This window comes from Nerophis ophidion, linkage group LG20, assembly GCF_033978795.1.
Source record: "Nerophis ophidion isolate RoL-2023_Sa linkage group LG20, RoL_Noph_v1.0, whole genome shotgun sequence".
In the NCBI taxonomy this organism is placed as follows: domain Eukaryota; kingdom Metazoa; phylum Chordata; class Actinopteri; order Syngnathiformes; family Syngnathidae; genus Nerophis; species Nerophis ophidion.
Window position 1 is genome coordinate 33,917,212 of NC_084630.1, and position 24,372 is coordinate 33,941,583.

The 24,372-nt window shown below is 40.5% G+C and overlaps 1 protein-coding gene across 5 annotated transcripts in view; it reads right to left on the reverse strand.

The window, feature by feature from the left end:
- fam13a (family with sequence similarity 13 member A) overlaps positions 1–24,372 on the reverse strand; it is a 230,842-nt gene that overhangs the window by 109,770 nt on the left and 96,700 nt on the right. The window lies entirely within an intron of this gene.

Consider the following 24,372-nt stretch of genomic DNA (forward strand, 5'->3'; position numbering starts at 1 on the left):
GATTTATTTAACTCCAAAACAAAGTAAGAACAGAAATACTTGCACAAAGGCACTACGGACAAACCAACAGAACTAGCATGTGAGCTAGAAAGAACAAAAGACGCTAGCATGTGAGCTAGGGAAATAAACAAACGAATAGCGTGGAAGCTAACAAGTACAAAAGTCTGTTTACCAACGATCGGGGTTAGCAACGTCACCTGTTGCATGGAAAGCCTGTTGAGACTGTGAGACCGAATGACAAACAAGGGCAGGCTTAAATAGCGACAGAAATTAGGAGGCAGGTGACACAAATGCGTTACTATGGCAACGGAAACAAAACAGGAAGTGCCACCAGGAACTAAGGACGTCAAATACTAACCAGGATGTGATAACAAAACAGAACAAAACCAGAAAATGACATGATCCGGGCGGCGGATCATGACAAGTTTCTTACAAGTATCATCCCTGTAGGACGAGGAATAGCTAAACATGTTTCACTACACACCGTAGGAGGATACAATAGATGGGTTTCCGCTAGCGGCGATTACCCATAATCCTTCGAGGCAGCCGCCATCTTGTGTGTCAGAACTGTGTTTACTCGTCTGCGGCAGTTTTCTAAATATAGTTCCACACTTTTGCAGCAACAATGACGTCCACTTCGGGAAATTTGAAAGAAGTCGTAAAAATTCCCTACAGACAGACGCTAGATGGGGTTTGCAAAGCCAGGTATTTACAGAAATGGAGGGATATTGCCGATAAAGATCCGTATGAGATGGGAAAGCACGAATGGACTACGGACTTGAAATGTTATCCTGATATAACTTACCCCGGCATCGTCAACTATTTGGTGAACAATGTTAGTGCCTACACTCTGGATGAGTTCAAGGGCTACAAGTCGCTCGAAGCGTACAATTACTTTGTGTGTGGATGGGTACAGGAAATGAAACTGGCTATAATGGAAGATAAATGTGTGCTCATCGCTGGTGTTCCTCACTCTCAGAGATCAACTGATCCGTGTTTGGTGCCATGGGTCGTATCAGAGAAGACGGGTCGTGTTTTATCAGGACACTGTACATGTATGGCAGGCATTGGCGAAATATGTTCACATGTGTCAATCAATCAATCAATCAATGTTTACTTATATAGCCCTAAATCACTAGTGTCTCAAAGGGCTGCACAAACCACCACGACATCCTCGGTAGGCCCACATAAGGGCAAGGAAAACTCACACCCAGTGGGACATCGGTGACAATAATGACCCAGTGGGACGTCGGTGACAATGATGACTATGAGAACCTTGGAGAGGAGGAAAGCAATGGATGTCGAGCGGGTCTAACATGATACTGTGAAAGTTCAATCCACAATGGATACAACACAGTCGCGAGAGTCCAGTCCAAAGAGGATCCAAGACACAGCAGCGAGAGTCCCGTTCACAGCGGAGCCAGCAGGAAACCATCCCAAGCGTAGGCGGACCAGCAGCGCAGAGATGTCCCCAGCCGATACACAGGCAAGCAGTACATGGCCACCGGATCGGACCGGACCCCCTCCACACGGGAGAGTGGGACATGGAAGAAAAAGAAAAGAAACGGCAGATCAACTGGTCTAAAAAGGGAGTCTATTTAAAGTTTCTGCATTGTTGTTTGCCATTGAAACGAGCGTCAAGATGCGGGACAAAACGACAGTCACACGGGTAAAATCTTACTGGCTACTTCCATCTGCAGTCAAGAAAGTTGGGTACAAGACCATACAGGACATTAACTTCACATCCGCCAAGACAACGAAGAGAAAGCTAGACAAGGCAATCGTATCCGGAGATACACCGGCACCATTAAAACAGAGGAAACAACCGGAGGTACAGAAGGGGACACAAGATGAACTGTCAGACTTGTACAGAGAATTAAAAACCAAACGAAAAATTAAGCCTGTCTTACTTTCTCTGAATCCAAGATATGTTAAAGACTATCGTCCAGAAGCACTTGATAAAAAAGTACCCAAAAGTATTTTCAGAACTATATGATTCTAACTAGGGCTTCACGGTGGCAGAGGGGTTAGTGCGTCTGCCTCACAATACGAAGTTCCTGCAGTCCTGGGTTCAAATCCAGGTTCGGGATCTTTCTGTGTGGAGTTTGCATGTTCTCCCCGTGAATGCGTGGGTTCCCTCCGGGTACTCCGGCTTCCTCCCACCTCCAAAGACATGCACCTGGGGATAGGTTGATTGGCAACACTAAATTGGCCCTAGTGTGTGAATGTTGTCTGTCTATCTGTGTTGGCCCTGCGATGAGGTGGCGACTTGTCCAGGGTGTACCCTGCCTTCTGCCCGATTGTAGCTGAGATTGGCGCCAGCGCCCCCCGCGACCCCGAAAGGGAATAAGCGGTAGAAAATGGATGGATGGATGATTCTAACTATGCAACTGCATAGTTTAGGGTTACTTGATTTAATTCATTCAAATTTTAATAAAATCGTCCGAAAATAAGCGGCGGTTGCCTATTTTATATATAGAAGGTTATATTTGTGGAACAGCAATGTCAGACGTCGAGCGTTATTAAGCACAAGCACAGGCACAGTAGTTCCTCCTATGTTTTAAGATCTATTTTAACCATAACACATTTTATCATCGATACAGAGAGCAACATAATTCAAAGTACCTGTTGCAAAATGATCAGAGCAAACTTTATAATGTCGTTTTGCCGGATCAGGGGTAAATCCCACTCGATTGATTCTAGCTAGCCACAGCTTGCTCCTTTCTGTCGACAGTCGCTCGGTTTCTTTTCCCTGTTTTACTATAACCTTAGGGTATATCTTGGTACTTTGTTGTTCTTTGTCCTGAAGTGGCGCGGTTTACACAGCCCCAAACGACACGTGTGTGACCCATTTCTCACAAAAATAACAACGGAGGCGTCCTTGGTTACGAGTGTTTGTTTTGACACACAAGATGGCGGACAAGGTAATTGTGGGACGGGTGTGATGTCATCGGAGACCCATCTATAGCTCACCCTCGTCACCGCTAACAAAAGCTAGCACGCCTGAATGTAAACACATGCCAGGGGTGGATCTAAACCTGACATCCATTGTAATGATACCAGGTACAAGAGTGTATCTAGTCGATCTTTTTTCCTTTGTTAAAAATTCGTATTATGTTTACAAACTCAGTAAATATGTCCCTGGACACATGAGGACTTTGAATATGACCAATGTATGATCCTCTAACTACTTGGTATCAGATCGATACCTAAATTTGTGGTATCATTCAAAACTAATATAAAGTATCTAAACAACAGAAGAATAAGTGATTATTACTTTTTAACAGAAGTGTAGATAGAACATGTAGAAAAGGAAAATAAGCCGGTATTAACAGGTAATGAACAAGTAGATTAATAATCCTTTTTTACAGCTTGTCCTTTATAATTTTGACAAAATAATAGAATGAGAAATGACACAATATGCAGAGGTGGGTAGAGTAGCCAGAAATTGTATTCGAGTAAGAGTACTGTTACTTTAGAGCTTTAATACTCAAGTAAAAGTAAGGAGTAGTTACCCAAATATTTACGTGAGTAAAAGTAAAAAGTATGTTGTGAAAAAACTAAAAAATTCAGAGCCAGGAATATCTCTTAAGCAACTAAAACAATAATATATATTAAATAATATTTATTTGGTTCTACACTGTATTGAAAAAAAAAAAGTTTAAAATGAATTTTACCTTTGCAACCTCATTATACTATTGGCTAAGTTTTATATTCATTCAAGATCAGGTGCGCGGGTTGGCCACCTGGGCACAATTAAATAATCCTCTCGCACTGTAAAAAGGACGACAACCGTGAACGTTAGTGAGAGAGGCTGAGAGACGAGAAGGAGCCGGAGGGAAGCTGATATTGAGAGAGAGACAGAGAGAGACTGAGAGCGCAAGAGAGGTGACGACGCCCGAAGCAGAATGGCAAACGGAAGAGCGAGCGGCTGACGGAGCAGCTGAAAAGCAGTCTTTATTGAAAAATAAAGAAGTCTAAATGTGCCGCCGCTATGACCTTCCTTGACGGTCCTTGGAACCCGCAAGACGGCTTTAGAAGTCAGTTACAGTACGTAATGCTTAAACACAAAATCAACAAAAGGCAAGTCCTGCTAGGAAAAGGCACTGAAGCATAGGGATGACTATGTAAAACAAAAGTAAAAGTGAACTGCCTAAGTCAACAAAAAAAGAATGATGGACGACAGCAAAAACTTACAGCGTGTAAAGCAAAGACGGCATCCACAAAGTACATCCGTACATGACAGGACAATCCACAATGTCCCCACAAAGAAAGTTAGCATACGCACAACTTCAATAGCCTTGATTGCGAAAAGAAAGCAGGTGCGGGCAATAGCACTCAAAGGAAGGCGTGAAGCTGCGACAGGAGAACACCGACAACACAGGAAGGGTCAGCAAAATAACAGCGTAAAACAGGAACTAAAGCACCACACACAGGAAACAACAACAAACTCAAAATAAGGCACAACAACCTTCTGGAGTTTCATTTTTTTAACCTTTTCTGCTGGTAGTGTGCCTGCGTATTTTTTTTATTTAAAAAAATGTGCCTTGGCTTAATAAAGGTTGAAAAACACTGCTCTATGACGCTCAATAGCGATGCTTTTACTTGTGCTGAATCTTAAAGGTCTACTGAAATGAGATTTTCTTATTTAAACGGGGATAGCAGGTCCATTCTATGTCATACTTGATCATTTCGCGATATTGCCATATTTTTGCTGAAAGGATTTAGTAGAGAACATCCACGATAAAGTTTGCAACTTTTGGTGGCTAATAAAAAAGCCTTGCCTGTACCAGAAGTAGCAGACGATGTGCGCGTGACGTCATGGGTTGTGGAGCTCCTCACATCTGAACATTGTTTACAATCATAGCCACCAGCAGCAAGAGCGATTCGGACTGAGAAAGTGACAATTTCCCCATTAATTTGAGTGAGGATGAAAGATTTGTGGATGAGGAAATTTAGAGTGAAGGACTATGAAAAAAAAGTTTAAAAAAAGCGATGGAACGATTCAGATGTTATTAGACACATTTACTAGGATAATTCTGGAAAATCCCTTATCTGCCTATTGTGTTACTAGTGTTTCAGTGAGATTGAATAGTATCTGAAAGTTAGATGGGTGTGGCCACGGGTGTCTTGACGCCAGTGTCTCTGAGGAGTCACGACATGATGTCTCCGGTAAGAGACGACTTATTACCACAATTTTCTCACTGAAAACTGACGGTTGACATGTAGTCGGGATCCATGTTTGCTTTACCGCTCTGATCCATGGTAAAGCTTCATCTTTGGGAATTTTAAACAAGGAAACACCGGCTGTGTTTGTGTGGCTAAAGGCTAAAAGCTTCCCACCTCCATCTTTCTACTTTGACTTCTCCATTATTAATTAAACAAATTGCACAAGATTCAGCAACACAGATGTCCAGAATACTGTGTAATTATGCCGTTAAAGCAGACTACTTATAGCTTGGATCGGGCTGGAAAATAATGTCCGCTACAAACGGTGACGTCAAACGCACGCGTCATCATTCCGCGACATTTTCAACACGACACTTTGCGGGAAATTTAAAATTGCAATTTAGTAAACTAAAGCGGCCGTATTGGCATGTGTTGCAATGTTAATATTTCATCATTGATATATAAACTATCAGACTGCGTGGTTGGTAGTAGTGGCTTTCAGTAGGCCTTTAATTTGACTGTAATTGTAAAATTTTTCTAGAAAAGCCATCTTTTGGTGTCATTCATGGTGAACATAAAGACATAGTTTGCCCTATAAATAACCACGAAATGTGTATGATTTGAATTTGCTTGTTACTTTCATCTCAAATATACGGTATATTTTTTACCTGACAAAACAATTCACCGTAAGAAACGTGTCGTAGTAACATTGGATTTTCCGCCTGGAGCGTCTTAATGGCCGACAGTTTTTTTTTTTTTTTTGCTCATCGTTCAGCCTCGCACCACACCGCAACGTTCCTCACTCCCCCCGCGTTCTGAGGCGCTTCTAAGAAACAGGCTGGTTACATCAGAAAAAAAGCCAGCCAACCATGGCAACCGCACACAGAGGCCAGCATGCATCCGTCCTCCGCGGCCGTGCCGAGAGCGCAACAAGTTCACACGGCGCCGCTATGTTTGCTCACGCAGCCCGTGATGAGGCTGGTGTCATATTTCAGGTGGAGGTGAGACCGCGGTGGCATTTATTTGATCAAATGAGAAAGTAAACAAATGCTAAGGCTATTACCAATGCTGGATTTTTAGTGCAAGTTTATGGCACTTGAACAGAGTAAGCAGATTCAGTATATATATATATATATATATATATATATATATATATATATATATATATATATATATATATATATATATATATATACATTATTATATATATATATACATTATATATATGTATACACACACATATATATATGTATATGCATATGTATATATATATATATATATATACACATTATTATATATATGTATACACACATATATGTATATGCATAATATATATATATATATATATATGTATATACACATTATTATATATATGTATACACACATACACATATATATATGTATATGCATAATTATATATATATATATATATATATATATATATATATATATATGTAGGTGTGGGAAAAAATCACAAGACTACTTCATCTCTACAGATCTGTTTCATGAGGGGTTCCCTCAATCATCAGGAGATTTTAATGGAAGCATTCACATACAATGGTTTATATAGGGCACAGAGTGGGTGGGTACAGGCAGGCGTAGGGTGTGGTGATTGGCTCATGTGTTACCTAGGAGGTGTTTCCGTCTGTGGCAGCATGTTGAAATGATTTCACTGCGCTTGTTGAGGGATGATAGATCTGGATGATATATAATAAACAGTTTCTCTTTTAAGCATAGGTTGCCACTTTTATTACCACTGTTGTAAGGTGTGCTGGATGCAAGAATTTGCCATGTTATTGAATATTCAACATTATTGTCTTTGAGGTTCCAAATGTGTTTGCTGAGTTCTGTAGAATTCTGCAAAGTCTGGTTTCTAAAGGAGGCGTTGTGATTATTCCATCTTGTTTTGAACGCTCCTTCGGTTAATCCTACGTACGTGTCGGATGTGTTAATGTCCTTGCGTGTTACCTTTGCTTGGTAAACGACTGATGTCTGTAAGCACCTTCCGTTGAGAGGGCAATCAGGTTTCTTGCGACAGTTACATTCATTATTGGTTTCAGAGTCGTTTGGTCTGGGGGTGGGCAGTCCTTTTGCAATTGCTTTGTTGTGGTTTGAAATGATTTGTTGCATGTTATTCATACAGCTGTAGCTCAATTTAATGTTGTTCTTGTTGAATATTTTTCTTAGGGTGTTGCCTTTGGGGAAGTGTTTGTCGATCAGAGTGAGGAACTTGCGGCCGATGTTGGTTGAGACGTCTTTGCTGAAAGCGGATTGTACCAGATGATGTTGTTTCGTTTTCTGCTCTTTTTTGGTTGGTTTCCTGGAGTGGGTTCATAGGTGAGGATGAAGTTGTATCCGCTTTCATCAAGTGCTTTCTGGTACGGGGGGGTTGCTTGGTCGAATTCAGCTTTGCTGGATGACAGCATCGATAGCCTTTTATTAATTCCGGCAGGTATTCTTTTCGTGGTGGTGGGTGGGTGGTTGCTGTCGTGGTGCACGTATTGGAGTGTTGTGTTGGGTTTCGTGAATGGTTGGTAGCTGTTATTTCTCAGGTTGAAAGTGACGTCGAGGAAGTTGACGGTTTGCTTGTTGGCTTCAATCGTGATCCGTAGGCCATTTTCTTTGAAGATTTGGCATATGCGCTTCTTGGTGTTCTCGCTGCTCCTTGGCGAGGCGCGGCACACTGCCAGTCCGAGGGATTTTTAATCACTGCTATGCTGAAATTATAACTAATATTTATACTGTTGTTGATAAGATTCATTTTTGTTTCACTACTTTTGGTTTGTTCTGTGTGGTGTTTGTGTCTCCTCTCAATTGCTCTGTTTATTGCAGTTCTGAGTGTTGCTGGGTGAGATACCTATATATATATATATATATATATATATGTATAATAGGGGTGTTGGAAAAAATCGATTCGAATACGAATTGAATACGTTGTGCGATTCAGAATCGATTCTCATTTTTAAAAAATTGATTTAAAAAAATAAAATAAAAAATTTAATCAATCCAACAAAACAATACACAGCAATACCATAACAATGCAATCCAATTCCAAAAGTAAACCTGACCCAGCAACACTCAGAACTGCAATAAACAGAGCAATTGAGAGGAGACACAAACACCACACAGAACAAACCAAAAGTAGTGAAACAAAAATGAATATTATCAACAACAGTATCAATATTAGTTATAATTTCAGCATAGCAGTGATTAAAAATCCCTCATTGACATTATCATTAGACATTTATAAAAATAAAATAAAAAAAGAACAATAGTGTCACAGTGGCTTACACTTGCATGGCATCTCATAAGCTTGACAACACACTGTGTCCAATGTTTTCACAAAGATAAAATAAGTCATATTTTTGCTTCCTTTAATAGTTAAAACAAATTTACATTATTGCAATCAGTTGATAAAACATTGTCCTTTACAATTATAAAAGTTAAAAAAAAAAATCTACTCTGCTAGCATGTCAGCAGACGGGTAGATCCTGCTGAAATCTATGTATTGAATAAATAGAGAATCGCTTTCAATCGGAAAAATATCGTTTTTGAATAGAGAATTGAATCGAATCGAATCGAAAAAAATCGATATATTATCGAATCGTGACCCCAAGAATCGATATTGAATCAATTGTGGGACACCCAAATATTCACAGCCCTAGTATATATATATATATATGTTTATATATACATACATATATACATATACATACACACATATATATATATATATACATATTTATATATACACACACACATATATATACATATATACACATATACTGTATATATATATATATATATACACACACATGTATACATATATATATACACACACAAATATATACATATACAAATATATGTATGTGTATGAAATATTTGTATTTCAGTGAATTCTAACTGTAAATATACTCCTCCCCCTTAAAACCCCCCCTCCAATCTCCGGAATTGGGAGGTCTAAAGGTTGGCAAATATGGATTATTCTGATCAAACATGTTAATAAAATAAATACTAAATGTTATATTCTATTTTGTAATATTTCAAATAATTATTGTGAAAAAAACCAACACAAAAATGACTTTAATAATTTAATAAAATAATCATTTCATAGTATTAGAAAACTAATATTTGTCCACCATAATAAGTGCCTTATGCCTATAGACATCTGGTTGTCTCTGCAGCCGCTACATACATGGCAATACAGTAAAGGATCAATCATTTAGGGCCACTGCTGACACACATTACCGGGGTGTCCTGCCACACTGTACTGAAAAATGATCTGACAGGGAGAATGTGAGGTTCCTTCCAGAAGATTTACTGCCGCGATGACCGTGTCACCAAAATCTTATTTTGTACTCGTTTGCATACACGAGAGGCGATCCGGTGCATGGAATCACGTGTGGATTAAAAAAAGTTAGGGATCGGATTCAGTTATGTCAAAAATTGTTTTTTTGACATCTCCCGAATAGTTTCTAGAAAAAAGGGATCGCCTCTAACAACTCTATTAAACCTGTGTGCAACATCTTAATGTATTGGGCGCTCACGAGCTACTAAAATGAGATTTCAAGTGGCGCTAAAGTCAGCGTAGTAAAGGACATGTCATCCCTCAATTTACAGTTTCAGCATACACACACAGTATTTTATTGCTTTTACGCTACATTTTAATCTTGGCAACCACCTCCCACGTCAGTGACAGTCCACAGGCGCCTGCGGAGCATTCCGGAACGTGGATGACATTATTAATAAATTAAAGTTAAAGTTTCAATGATAGTCTCACACTAACGTGGTGCGGCGAAATTATTCTCTGCATTTGACCAAACACCCTTGATCACCCCCTGGGAGGTGAGGGGAGTAATGAGCAGCAGCGGTGGCCGTGCCGGGGAATCATTTTTGGTGATTTAACCCCCAATTCCAACACTTGATGCTGAATGCCAAGCAGGGAGGTAATGGGCCTCATTTTTATAGGCTTTGGTATGACTATAAGAAACATATAGGGCTATTTCACATTATATATGTGAGTGTGTATATATATATATATAAATATATATATATATATATATATATATACACACACACACACACACACACACACACACACTAGAGATGTTCGATAATGGCTTTTTTACCGATATCCAATATTCCCCAACTCTTAATTACCGATATCAACCGATACAGATATATACAGTTGTGGAATTAACACATTATTATGCCTAATTTTGTTGTGATGCCCCGCTGGATGCATTAAACAATGTAACAAGGTTTTCCAAAATAAATCAACTGAAATTATGGAAAAAAATGCCAACATGGGACTGCCATATTAATTATTGAAGTCACAAAGTTCTTTTTTTTTTTTTTTTAACATGCCTCAAAACAGCAGCTTGGAATTTAGGACATGCTCTCCCTCAGAGAGCATGGGGAGGTTGAGGTGGGCAGTGTATATTGTAGCGTCCCGGAAAAGTTAGTGCCGCAAAGGGTTCTGGGTATTTGTTCTGTTGTGTTTATGTTGTGTTACGGTGCGGATGTTCTCTCGAAATGGGTTTGTCATTCTTGTTTGGCGTGGGTTCACAGTGTGGTGCATATTTGTAACAGTGTTACAGTTGTTTATACGGCCACCCCAGTGTGACCTGTATGGCTGTCGCCCAAGTATGCGTGGCATTCACTTATGTGTGTGAAAAGCCGTAGATATTATGTAATTGGGCCGGCAAGCAAAGGCAGTGCCTTTAAGGTTTATTGGTGCTCTGTACTTCTCCGTAGAGCGGCGTTTTAAAAAGTCATAAATTTTACTTTTTGAAACGGATACCGATAATTTCCGATATTACATTTTAAAGCATTTATCGGCCGATAATGCTTTAAAGTGTAATATCGGAAATTATCGGCAGTCCGATACTACTGGACATCTCTAATATATATATGTATATATATATATATATATATATATATATATATATATATATATATATATATATATATACATACATATATACACACACACACACACACACATATATATATATATATATATATATATATATAAACTTGTGTTTTTGCAGTAGGTCCTTAAAATTAGAAAACTATAAAAACACTCCCGGCATATAGAGAATATTTGCAGTATATCCTAAACAGCATGGCGACTGTCGTGTAAAATATATTTGACTCTGCAGTAAGTGCTTAAGACAGCATCACAATCTGGCACATAGAGGATCTTTGACTCGTGTTTTTTTTAGAACGTCCCTAAAAACAGCAGGACTATCCTGGCTTGTACAGAACGTTTGTGTCAGTATTTGTTGATGGTGATCCCTAAAATGCAGAGATGACAGGCGTGTCGCGGGGAAAACATGACAATGTCAAAAGGAATCGCAGGGAAAACAGGGGGTAAATAAATAAATAAATAACTGGGTTGTACTTGTATAGCGCTTTTCTACCTTCAAGGCGCTTTGACACTACTTCCACATTTACCCATTCACACACACATTCACACACTGATGGAGGGAGCTGCCATGCAAGGCGCCAACCAGCAACCATCAGGAGCAAGGGTGAAGTGTCTTGCTCAGGACACAACGGACGTGACGTGGTTGGTTCTAGGTGGGATTTGAACCAGTGACCCTCGGGTTGCGCACGGCCACTCTCCCACTGCGCCACGACGTCCCTATAAACAAGGTAAACAAGGGGACGGGTCAAATGCGGAGGACACATTTCACCACACCTAGTGTGTGTGACAATCATTGGTACTTTAACTATAGGAACCAAGATAACAGGAGACAGGATACCAGGAAACCAGCTGACAGCAAACAATCCTAGAGCACTGACGGAAGGGCGAGGCAGGCATAAATAGCAGCCAGCTGATTGACACCAGGTGCGGCCAGCCTGCCAATCAGCCGCAGGCGAGGGGGACACTGACAGGAAACAAACACCAACCCCAGGAAACATAACCCAACGTGAATGCGACAGATTGTCACACTTTGCACTACAACCTTGCATGGTTGCTGTCATACAGAGTGTATTTGACTGCAGTAGTTTCTGAAAATCAGCAGCACACTCCGGCATGGAAAGAATCTTTGATTGGTGTTTTTGTAGTAGGCCCTTAAAACTGGTATATGACTCCTGGTGTTAGGGCTGGGCGATATATCGAATACACTCAATATATCGCGGGTTTGTCTCTGTGCGATATAGAAAATGACTATATGGTTATATTGGAGTAATAAGTTCTCACGCAGTTGCTTTTAGCTGCGGGCATTACACTACAGGCATTTCTCACTCTTTCCTGTCTTTTACCATGAATTGATTAACGTGGACCCCGACTTAAACAAGTTGAAAAACATATTGGGGTGTTACCGTTTAGTGGTAGATTGTACGGAATATGTACTGTACTGTGCAATATACTAATAAAAGTTTCAATCAATCAATCAAGTCTCCTTCTCGCACCTTCTTACATACGTCACATACTGTCACGCGTGCAACATCATACACTCTCGCCGAGCAGAGAGGTGGCGACATGGGTAACGTTAGCTGCGACGCTAGCGGAGTGGTAATACGAGAGAAAAAGGTGCAAATCTGGTAACAAATGAAGGAAGAATTAATTCCCAAGAAAAACAGCACGGGGTCCATCGTCTGGCGGTGGTTTGGCTTCAAACAAAAGATGTTGAACAGACAACACTAATATGTCAAGTATGCGGCAGAAGCTTTGCTACAAAAAATAGCAGCTCTACTAATGTAGCATCATTTAAAAAGTCACCCGGTAGAGAATGAAGGGTGCTTGAAACTCCGCATGTCAACATCTCCGGCCGGTGCCACACCCACAAAATGCCCAAGCAACCATTTCCACATCAACACCATATGAAAAAAAATAGTCAACAACAGAAGGAGATAACGTCCGCAGGAACTTACCACATAGCGAAGAACATACACTAGGGCTGGGCGATATGGCCTTTTTTCAATATCTTGATATTTTTAGGCCGTATCGCGATATACGATATATTTTACGATAAATTGCCTGCGCCTTGAAAGAACACTTGATGCATATAATCACAGCAGTATGATGATTCTATGTGTCAATATTAAAACATTCTTCTTCAGACTGTATTCATATATGCTACTTATAAACTTTCATGCACAAGGGGCGGCATAGCTCGGTTGGTAGAGTGGCCGTGCCAGCAACTTGAGGGTTGCAGGTTCGATTCCCGCTTGTGCCATCCTAGTTACTGCCGTTGTGTCCTTGGGCAAGACACTTTACCCACCTGCTCCCAGTGCCACCCACACTGGTTTAAATGGAACTTAGATATTGGGTGTCACTATGTAAAGCGCTTTGAGTCACTTGAGAAAAGCGCTATATAAATATAATTCACACAAATTCACAGTGAAAGAAATCACAACTAAGTCAATAGACCAAAAGTGTATTTATTAAAGTTATTAAGCAATGGCACAAACATTCATGTCATTTCCAAAACAGAAAGTGCAAGATTGTCAGAAACATTTTAAGTGCCAAATAAAAATGAGCTGCATAATAGGAAAACCAATAGTATTCGTCCTTCACTATGAGGTAGGTGTGGCGAGACGGAGCCGACAGCAGGCTCGGACAAATGGTGGTCCTGCCCAAGATGTCGGCCAGGAGGCGGAGCATGCAGCGGAACAAAGAGGCAGGGCACGCCTGGAGCGACGCTGCAGCCATCAGAGTCAGGTGCGTAGTTCACACACCTGCTCTCAATCCCTACATCTTCTTCTGCAGCATAATAGGGGAGAAGGAGGAACAATCGGGGCAGAAGTAGGAGAGGAACCACCCGAGAAGGAAGACCACGAACACGACGAGAGAGACCCAGAGCGAGATGAGCCCCCGCGGACGACGCAGCCACCGGCCACCGAAAGGTGCGCTGCGACGAGCAGGAAGAAACGGCGCGCTAGAAATTGGCGCGACCGACTGGCAAGAAACTATGTTTATTGAAACAATAAACCAGAGTCAAACCTGCTACGATGCGTCCTGTATCGATCGTCACTGCAACCCACACGATGACGGCTGGAGACCTGTCACAGTAGGTTACTACGGACGTTATGAAATTGTCTTCTTTCTCTAGAGCAGGGGTGTCAATCTCAAACACAGAGTGGGCCAAAATTTTAAACGGAACAAAGCCGCGGGCCAAGGTTGAACAAATTAACCTTTTAATAGGGACCCAAACAAGTTTTGCATTGAACATTGAACAAGCAAGGCTTATATAACTTTAGTGACATGCAAAATCCAGTTTTAAATAATAAGAATTAAAAAAATATCAATGTCATATCAAAAAAAAAATTTAAATAAAAATGTTATGCCTTTTTTTCTATTTGCAATCTTCTGAGGTAAATATAATTTTTTTTCCACAGGCTATTAATACATTCGAAAATAAGATAACAATGAATGAACCAAACATTTAAGCCTTGAAGTAGCAAGAGAAAATGCATGAATAAAACGTTAATTATTGGTCAGTTTGCTGGAAGTTTCCCAAAAGAGTTAGTGCTGCAAGGGGTCCTGGGTATTTGTTCTGTTTTAAATGTGTTTGTCATTCTTGTTTGGTGTGGGTTCACAGTGCGGCGCATATTTGTAACAGTGCTAAAGATGTTTATACGGCCACCCTCAGTGTGACCTGTATGGCTGTTGACCAAGTATGCCTTGCATTCACTTGTGCGTTTGTGTGTGTGTGTAAAAGCCACAAATATTATGTGACACGCTGTTAGTATGGAGGAAAAGCGGACGTGATGACAGGTTGTAGAGAACGCTAAAGGCAGTGCCTTAAATGCACGCCCCCAATATAGTTGTCCAGGTGGAAATCGGTAGAAATTCGGGAGAATGGTTGCCCCGGGAGATTTTCGGGAGGGGCACTGAACTTCGGGAGTCTACCAGGAAACTTAGGAGGGTTGGCAAGTATGAGTATTAGCGGTGAATGCGGTGTTACAGCGGCACCGACGCTGTATAACACCGGCGGACCAGCTCTAATGCTAAATTGATATTGCCTCAAGGGCCAAATTAAATTACACGGCGGGCCAGAGTTTGACACCCATGCTCTAGAGAGTGACTTTTCAAATGATGCTACATATTAGCAGAAATGCTACTTTTTATAGCAACGCTTTTGTCTCACACTTCACAAATTCCGATTGTCTGTTCGACATATTCCCACTTGAAGCCGAACCACCGCCAGACGATGGACACCCTGCTGTTTTTATCGGGAATTAAGTCTTCCTTCATTTGTTACCAGATCCGCACCTTCTTTCTCTCGTATTCCCACTCGTACGGCTACGTTAGCATCACAGCTAACGTTACCCAGTCTGCTACCTCTCTGCTGGGCGAGGGCGTATACGTATGTGACGTATGAGGTGCCAGTATGTGACGTATGTAAGAATGTGTGCTTGCTTGTCTGTGAGAGGGACAGACAGGAAAGAGTGAGAAGAGCCTGTAGTGTAATGCTCGCAACTAAAAACAAACTGCGTGAGAACGTATACTCGAATATTACGATAGTCATTTTCTATATCGGCTTCACGGTGGCAGAGGGGTTAGTGCGTCTGCCTCACAATACGAAGGTCCTGCAGTCCTGGGTTCAAATCCAGGCTCGGGATCTTTCTGTGTGGAGTTTGCATGTTCTCCCCGTGAATGCGTGGGTTCCCTCCGGGTACTCCGGCTTCCTCCCACTTCCAAAGACATGCACCTGGGGATAAGTTGATTGGCAACACTAAATTGGCCCTAGTGTGTGAATGTGAGTGTGAATGTTGTCTGTCTATCTGTGTTGGCCCTGCGATGAGGTGGCGACTTGTCCAGGGTGTACCCCGCCTTCCGCCCGATTGTAGCTGAGATAGGCGCCAGCGCCCCCCGCGACCCCGAAAGGGAATAAGCGGTAGAAAATGGATGGATGGATTTTCTATATCGCGTATATCGATATATCGCCCAGCCCTAACATACACTATTTCAGATCCTATTATGCAGCTCATTTTCATTTGACAGTTATTGAAATATCTTGTGTGACATCATGCACAAAAGTGCACTTTATTTGTTTTACACTATTTTAGTGGCGTTCTGTACAAAAAGTGCACTTTAATTTAGTGTTGTTTTGATATGTCATCTTAGTGACATCATGCACAAAAGTGCACTCATAGCTTGTTTGAAAATGTCTCTTTCTGTTTTGATATAAGAATGTTTTTGCCACTGCTTAATAACTGTTTAATAAATACAGTTTTGGTAAATTGACTTAGTTGTGATTTCCCTCTTTGCATGAAAGTTTAAAAGTAGCATATATTAACACAGTTTGAAGAAGAATGTTTTAATGTGGACACAGAATCATAATACTGCTGTGATTATATGCATCAAGTGTTCATTCAAGGCTAAGGCAAAATATGGAGATATATATGGTGTATCGTGACATGGCCTAAAAATATCGAGATATTAATAAAAGGCCGTATCGCCCAGCCCTACCTGGTATATATAGGATCTTTGCAGTACATCCTTAACACCATGGATCTTGTCATATAGAGCAGTGGTTCTCAAATGGGGTACGCGTACCCCTGGGGGTACTTGAAGGTATGCCAAGGGGTACGTGAGATTTTTTTTAAATATTCTAAAAAATAGCAACAATTCAAAAATCCTTTATAAATATATTCATTGAATAATACTTCCACAAAATATGAATGTAAGTTCATAAATTGTGGGAAAAAAATTACAACAATGCAATATTCAGTGTTGACAGCTAGATTTTTTTGTGGACATGTTCCATAAATATCGATGTTAAAGATTTCTTTTTTTGTGAATAAATGTTTATAAGTAAGTTGATGAATCCAGATGGATCTCTATTACAATCCCCATAGAGGGCACTTTAAGTTGATGATTACTTCTATGTGGAGAAATCTTTATTTAGAATTGAATCACTAATTTATTTTTCAACATTTTTTTAGTTATTTTCATATCTTTCTTTCCAAATAGTTCAAGAAAGACCACTACAAATGAGCAATATTTTGCACTGTTATACAATTTAATAAATCAGAAACTGATGACATAGTGCTTTGCTCTGATTAGGAGGTACTTGAATTAAAAAAATGTTCACAGGGGGTACATCACTGAAAAAAGGTTGAGAACCACTGATATAGAGGATCTTTGACTATGCAGGAGTTCCTTAAAAACAGCACCAGGCTCGCAGAGGATATGTGATGTGTTTTTGCAATTCGTCTCTAAGCAACTGAAAAAACGGTCATGGCATATAGAGGATCTTTGCAGTACATTCTTAAAACCAGCATGGTTCCTGTCATTTACAGGATCTTTGACCATGCAGCAGTTCTTAGAAGAAGAGCAAAGCACTCCTATCATATGGACAGTAAAGAATACTTGACCTGGTTTTGAGCATGACACAGCTAAGGTCAGAGGTCCGACTGATAGTGTACGTGTCGGTTGTCAGCGCCCTACTGGGCTCAATGTTCAGACGCTCTCCAATGTTTTTGAACGACTGAAACGCTTTAAAGAGAAAGCTTGGGGGGTGTCAAAGTGAATATTGAGTTCCTCCACTTGCTAATCAAAGCCCAGATTTTGCAGGAGGTCATCACACGGTGGACCGTTATCAAGTGTGTTGCACAACAGGGATTATTCTTTGACAGGGTTTTCGGGAAGCACCCCCGCCTGTGTCCCCCATCTGACCATTCCACCCAGCGGATACCGGTGATTCCCGGTCCGGGCTGCTAAAAAAACAACAGAAACCCCAGCTGTAGTCCAGCTATTTCTTCCAGGAGGAGCCGAGGACACTGGACACCAAGCCTGCCCAGTTTCAGATGCTTATAATAGGCTTGTGTGCGTGCCGGAGACTCAAGGCTTTTAGATCACTGATTGCTGTCAAAAACTCACCTTTCACCCTCTCCCGCCAGCCTGGGAAATATAGCGCCTCGCTTCCACAAACAGTGGCGCTAACCTATTTACCACCGGCCAGATATATCGATATGTTGAATGCAGAGGTGGGTAGAGTAGCCAGAAATTGTACTCAAGTAAGAGTACTGTTACTTTAGAGATTTATTACTCAAGTAAAAGTAAGGAGTAGTCACCCAAATATTTACTTGAGTAAAAGTAAAAAGTATGTTGTGAAAAACTACTCAATTACTGAGTAACTGATGAGTAACCTGTTTGTTTAATGATTACGGCAACAAATAAAGCACAAAAACATAAAACTAGCAACGAGCAAATTCAGAGCCAGGATTATCTCTTAAGCAACTGAAACAATAATATATATTAAATAATAGTACACTAAAATAAAAAACATTAAGGCACATTGAGCCACAATAACTTAACTGCACCATAGACTCAGTAGGCATTGATTGATTGATTGATTGAAACTTGTATTAGTAGATTGCACAGTACAGTACATATTCCGTACAATTGACCACTAAATGGTAACACCCCAATAAGTTTTTCAACGTTAATCAATTGCTTAATAAATGACCAAGTCGAGGTGATCTACCTCTTCTATACATATACATACATACACATATCATATACATACATATATATATATATATATATATATATATATATATATATATATATATATATATATATATATATACATCTATATATATATATATATATATATATATATATGTATATATATATACATACATACATTTATATATAATTTATATTTATTTATTTTGCCGTTTTTGTTGACATGTTAAAGGTGTTTTAATGAATATACATGCATTTTTAACATATAGATTCCTATCTTTCATGAAGACAAGAATATAAGTTGGTGTATTACCTGATTCTGATGACTTGCATTGATTGGAATTAGACAGTAGTGGTGATAACGTTCACGTTTTCAAATGGAGGAGAAAAAAAGTCCTCCTTTCTGTCTAATACCACATAAAAGTTGTTGGTTTTTGGCATCTTATTTGTCCAGCTTACATATTCGTTTTATACACTTTACAAGAAATACATTGGCGGCAAACTCCGTAGCTTGCTTGCTTGTTTGCGCTGGCTTTCGGAGACTCTTATTTTGTTAGCGCAGACGCGATGGAGCGGCACTTTTATTGTGAAGACAGGAACTGTGCGATCAGTCTTTAGGCTTTTAAAGGGAAGTACGGTTGAAATAAAAAGTGTCTTTTTTCACTTTTGATTGATGATTGATACGTTTATTAGTAGATTGCACAGTACAGTACATATTCCGTACAATTGACCACTAAATGGTAACACCCCAAAAAAGTTTGTCAACATGTTTAAGTCGGGTTTTACGTATCACGGTCATGTGACCGCCTGGCTCTGTTTGATTGGTCTAACGTCACCAGTGACTGCATGTGATTGGTGAAACATTAATAGATCGATAAAAAAGTAGCGAGTAGCGAGCTGAATGTAGTTAAATGGAGCGGAGTAAAAGCAGCGTTTCTTCTCTATAAATATACTCAAGTAAAAGTAAAAGTATGTTGCATAAAAAGTACTCTTAGAAATACTATTTATCACAAACGTTACTCAAGTAGATGTAACGGAGTAAATGTCGTGCGTTACTCTGGTTGTATGTATCTTGAAGCAACAAAAAATAGAGCTCGGATGGAAACAAAACTTTGTTTTTTTGCAATTGTTCCCCTCACTACTAATAATGATTTCAAAGCAAGTTATCCATCAAATTGTGCAATGTAAAAGATAGGATGAAAACAAAACTTTGTTTTTTTTTGTTTTTTTTAATTGTTCCGTTTAGGGCACAGGTGTCAAACTCAAGGCCCGGGGGCCAAATGTGGCCCGTCACTTCATTTTATTTGGCCCTCGAAACCTGGAAATAATATGTATCAATTAAGTACTGTTTTTTGTTTTTTTTTTACTAAGTATATTTGTTCTGAAGGTTTGCATGTTCGTAAAATTGTTCCTTTAAGTTCTCCATTTCGGAGATAATTTCTGTTATGGGATTCTTATTATTATTTATTTCTATTGACTACATTTCGTTTAGGAAGCTTAAATGTGTATATTTAAGTTGTTTACCGTGGCTATGGTTTTGGTTGCCACGGTGAGGGGCATTTCCGTTTCCGCCAGCTGGTAGAAAAAACTGTATTGTCAGAGTTGCCACTGACAGTTTCTTTGTGTTTTAGTTTCTTCTCTGTGTTTAGTATTTCCTGTCCTTAGTTCCTGTCTAGTGCTCTTATTTTGGTTCAACTTCCTGTTTGTCTCCCTGGGTCCTGTTTTCACTCAGCTGCGGCTGATTGGCATCTGGTCACACCTGATGTCAATCGGCCAGCTCCTATTTTATCTGCTTTGTTCCTCTAGTCAGTGCTGGATCATTGTATTGTCATTCGGACTTGTCGTTGCCATATGTTGCTCTTGTTGTGTCTGTGATTCTTTTCAGCTATTACCTGTCGTGCTACATTTTGTCCTGGTCGTCGTAGCGGTAAGCTGTTCTTGTTAGCCATTAGTTATTTCCAGTTTTTCTGTTTGCTATCCTCTAGCTTCCATGCTAAAGTTCCTTTTTGTTTTCTAGCTTCCAGTGATAGCTCCCTTAGTTTGTTATTCCACCGAAGGACGTGCTTTTTGTTTGTTCTTGTTCTATTATATATATTAAATAATGTCTTCATATTCTATGCCTGCCTCCGTCTCTGCATCTTGGGGTTCAACAACAAATAATCCTGACATTTATAAAAGAGTTCCAGCACGAGCAGTGCAGCGCAGCGTCGGTAGTATATGGATGGAAGTTTACCAAGACTGCAAATTGGAGAAAGAAACCACAGTAAGAGTATTATTAGTTCAGAGTGATAAGTGACCGTGTATCTGTAGTCAGTTGGAAGCGTGTCTTAATGAAATTAAACAATGGATGTCCGCTAATTTTTTGCAACTTAACGCCAAAAATACGGAAATGCTGATTATCGGTCCTGCTAGACACCGACCTCTATTTAATAATACAACTTTAACATTTGACAACCATATAATAAAACAAGGTGACTCGGTAAAAAATCTGGGTATTATCTTCGACCCAACTCTCTCCTTTGAGTCACACATTAAAAGCGTTACTAAAACGGCCTTCTTTCATCTCCGTAATATCGCTAAAATTCGCTCCATTTTGTCCACTAAAGACGCCGAGATCATTATCCATGCGTTTGTTACGTCTCGTCTTGATTACTGTAACGTATTATTTTCGGGTCTCCCCATGGTCTAGCATTAAAAGATTACAGTTGGTACAAAATGCGGCTGCCAGACTTTTGACAAGAACAAGAAAGTTTGATCACATTACGCCTATACTGTATATACCTTTATATACATGTATACATACATATATACCTATACTGTATATACCTATATATACATACATATATACCTATACTGGCTCACCTGCACTGGCTTCCTGTGCATTTAAGATGTGACTTTAAAGTTTTACTACTTACGTATAAAATACTACACGGTCTAGGTTCATCCTATCTTGCCGATTGTATTGTACCATATGTCCCAGCAAGAAATCTGCGTTCAAAAGACTCCGGCTTATTAGTGATTCCTAGAGCCCAAAAAAAGTCTGTGGGCTATAGAGCGTTTTCCGTTCGGGCTCCAGTACTCTGGAATGCCCTCCCGGTAACAGTTCGAGATGCTACCTCAGTAGAAGCATTTAAGTCTCACCTTAAAACTCATCTGTATACTCGAGCCTTTGAATAGACCTCCTTTTTAGACCAGTTGATCTGCCGCTTCTTTTCTTTTTTCTCCTTGTGGAGGGGGTCCGGTCCGATGACCATGGATGAAGTACTGGCTGTCCAGAGTCGGGACCCAGGATGGACCGCTCGCCTGTGTATCGGTTGGGGACATCTCTACGCTGCTGATCCGCCTCCGCTTGGGATGGTTTCCTGTGGACAGGACTCTGGCTGCTGTCTTGGATCCGCTTTGAACTGAACTCTCGCGGCTGTGTTGGAGCCACTATGGATTGAACTTTCACAGTATCATGTTAGACCCGCTCGACATCCATTGCTTTCGGTCCCCTAGAGGGGGGGGGGTCGCCCACATCTGAGGTCCTCTCCAAGGTTTCTCATAGTCAGCATTGTCACTGGCGTCCCACTGGATGTGAATTCTCCCTTTCCACTGGGTGTGAGTTTTCCTTGCCCTTTTGTGGGTTCTTCCGAGGATGTCGTAGTCGTAATGATTTGTGCAGTCCTTTGAGACATTTGTGATTTGGGGCTGTATAAATAAACATTGATTGATTGATTGATTACCCTCGTTTAGGTTTAGTACATTTGGGCACTTCACGTTGCCAGCATACGTGAAGTGCATGCTAACGGCTAGTAAGCTAACCGCAGCTAGCACGTGTTTGTGTGCTGCACCGTGACTTAAAGAACGGCAAGTTAGTCACGTTTAACCTTATTTGTTTATATAGATCCTCTCCCGTTGACTGTATAATTTCGAGAGCGAGTGAGGGACAGTATAGCAAAGTAGTTGGGTGATATTGCTGCTACATCGCTGCGAGGGACATGGACACGCGAGGTTGGCGTATCCATTGCACGCGCTTAAGGACTAGTCGACAGAGAGGTGACCCAGGACGAGGCTGGTTCTCCTCTCGCTCCAGACTGGACTTCCTGAGGCGTGCTTCCCACCCCCCCTCATCTCTACTCCACAACGGGAGGTGTCCCCCCTCTCCAACGGCCCCTTTGCATGGCAGTTTCTACTCACTAACCCACCCCAAAGTGCACCACCGATTCATCAGGACCGCAACTGACAATCTTCAGACCCAGCCAAGGGGCCCAGGTTGGACTGTGTGTGTGCGTGTGTGTTGTGTGATTGGATTAGTGTGGGTTGTTCTATTGGGGAGGTAGCGTGTGAGTGAGGAAGAGTGTATGATTGTAATTAATGTCTAATTATTGTATGGTTATTTGGGTGTATAGTAAATTGTTCAACTTCATAAGCCGTCTCCTCTCATTCTCTCTCGGATTAGATTCTTAGATAAATATTAAATAATTGGAGTCATCCCCCCTAAGGTGAAATATACAGTCCTTTATAGGCTCCCGTACAATATTCTTTCTTTCTACTTTAAGAGAAAATATATATATATATGTACTCCATGTAATTACAAATTATGTTAACTTAAATATTGTTTAATTATGCAAAAATGTATTATCAGACATTCAAACCATTTTTAAATAGAATAAATACTACTACTAATAATGATTTCAAAGCAAGTTATCCATCAAATTGTGCAATATAAAAGATAGGATGGAAACAAAACTTTAGTTTTTTTGTTTTCTTTAGGGCACACGTATCAAACTGTTGTGGTGAAGAAAGAGCTGAGCCAGAAGGCAAAGCTCTCAATTTACCGGTCGATCTACGTTCCCATCCTCACCTATGGTCATGAGCTTTGGGTCATGACCGAAAGGATAAGATCACGGGTACAAGCGGCCGAAATGAGTTTCCTCCGCCGGGTGGCGGGTCTCTCCCTTAGAGATAGGGTGAGAAGCTCTGCCATCCGAGAGGAGCTCAACGTAAAGCCGCTGCTCCTCCACATCGAGAGGAGCCAGATGAGGTGGTTCGGGCATCTGGTCAGGATGCCACCCGAACGCCTCCCTACGGAGGTGTTTAGGGCACGTCCAGCTGGTAGGAGGCCACGGGGAAGACCCAGGACACGTTGGGAAGACTATGTCTCCCGGCTGGCCTGGGAACGCCTCGGGATCCCCCGGGAAGAGCTAGACGAAGTGGCTGGGGAGAGGGAAGTCTGGGCTTCCCTGCTTAGGCTGCTGCCCCCGCGACCGACCTCGGATAAGCGGAAGATGATGGATGGACGTATCAAACTCAAGGAACCGGGGACCAGATGTGGCCCGTCACTTCATTTTATTCGGCCCTCGATAGCCTGGAAATAATATGTATCAATAAAAGTATTGTTGTTGTTGTTTTTACTAAATGTATTCTTTCTTTCTATTTTGGGAGAAAAAATATATATGTACTCCATGTAATCGCAAATTATGTCAACTCAAATCTTGTCTAATTATGCAAAATATATTATTAAACATTCAAACCATTTTAAAATAGAAATAAATACTAATAATAATGATTTCAAAGCAAGTTATCAATCAAATTGTGCAACAAAACTTCAGTTCTTGTTTTTTTTAATTGTTCCCTTTAGGGCACAGGTGTCAAACTCAAGGCCCGGGGGCCAGATGTGGCCCGTCATTTCATTTATTTTGGCCCTCAATAGCCTGGTAATAATATGTATCAATAAAGTACAGTTTTTTTGTTTTTTTACTAGATGTAATATTTCTTTCTATTTT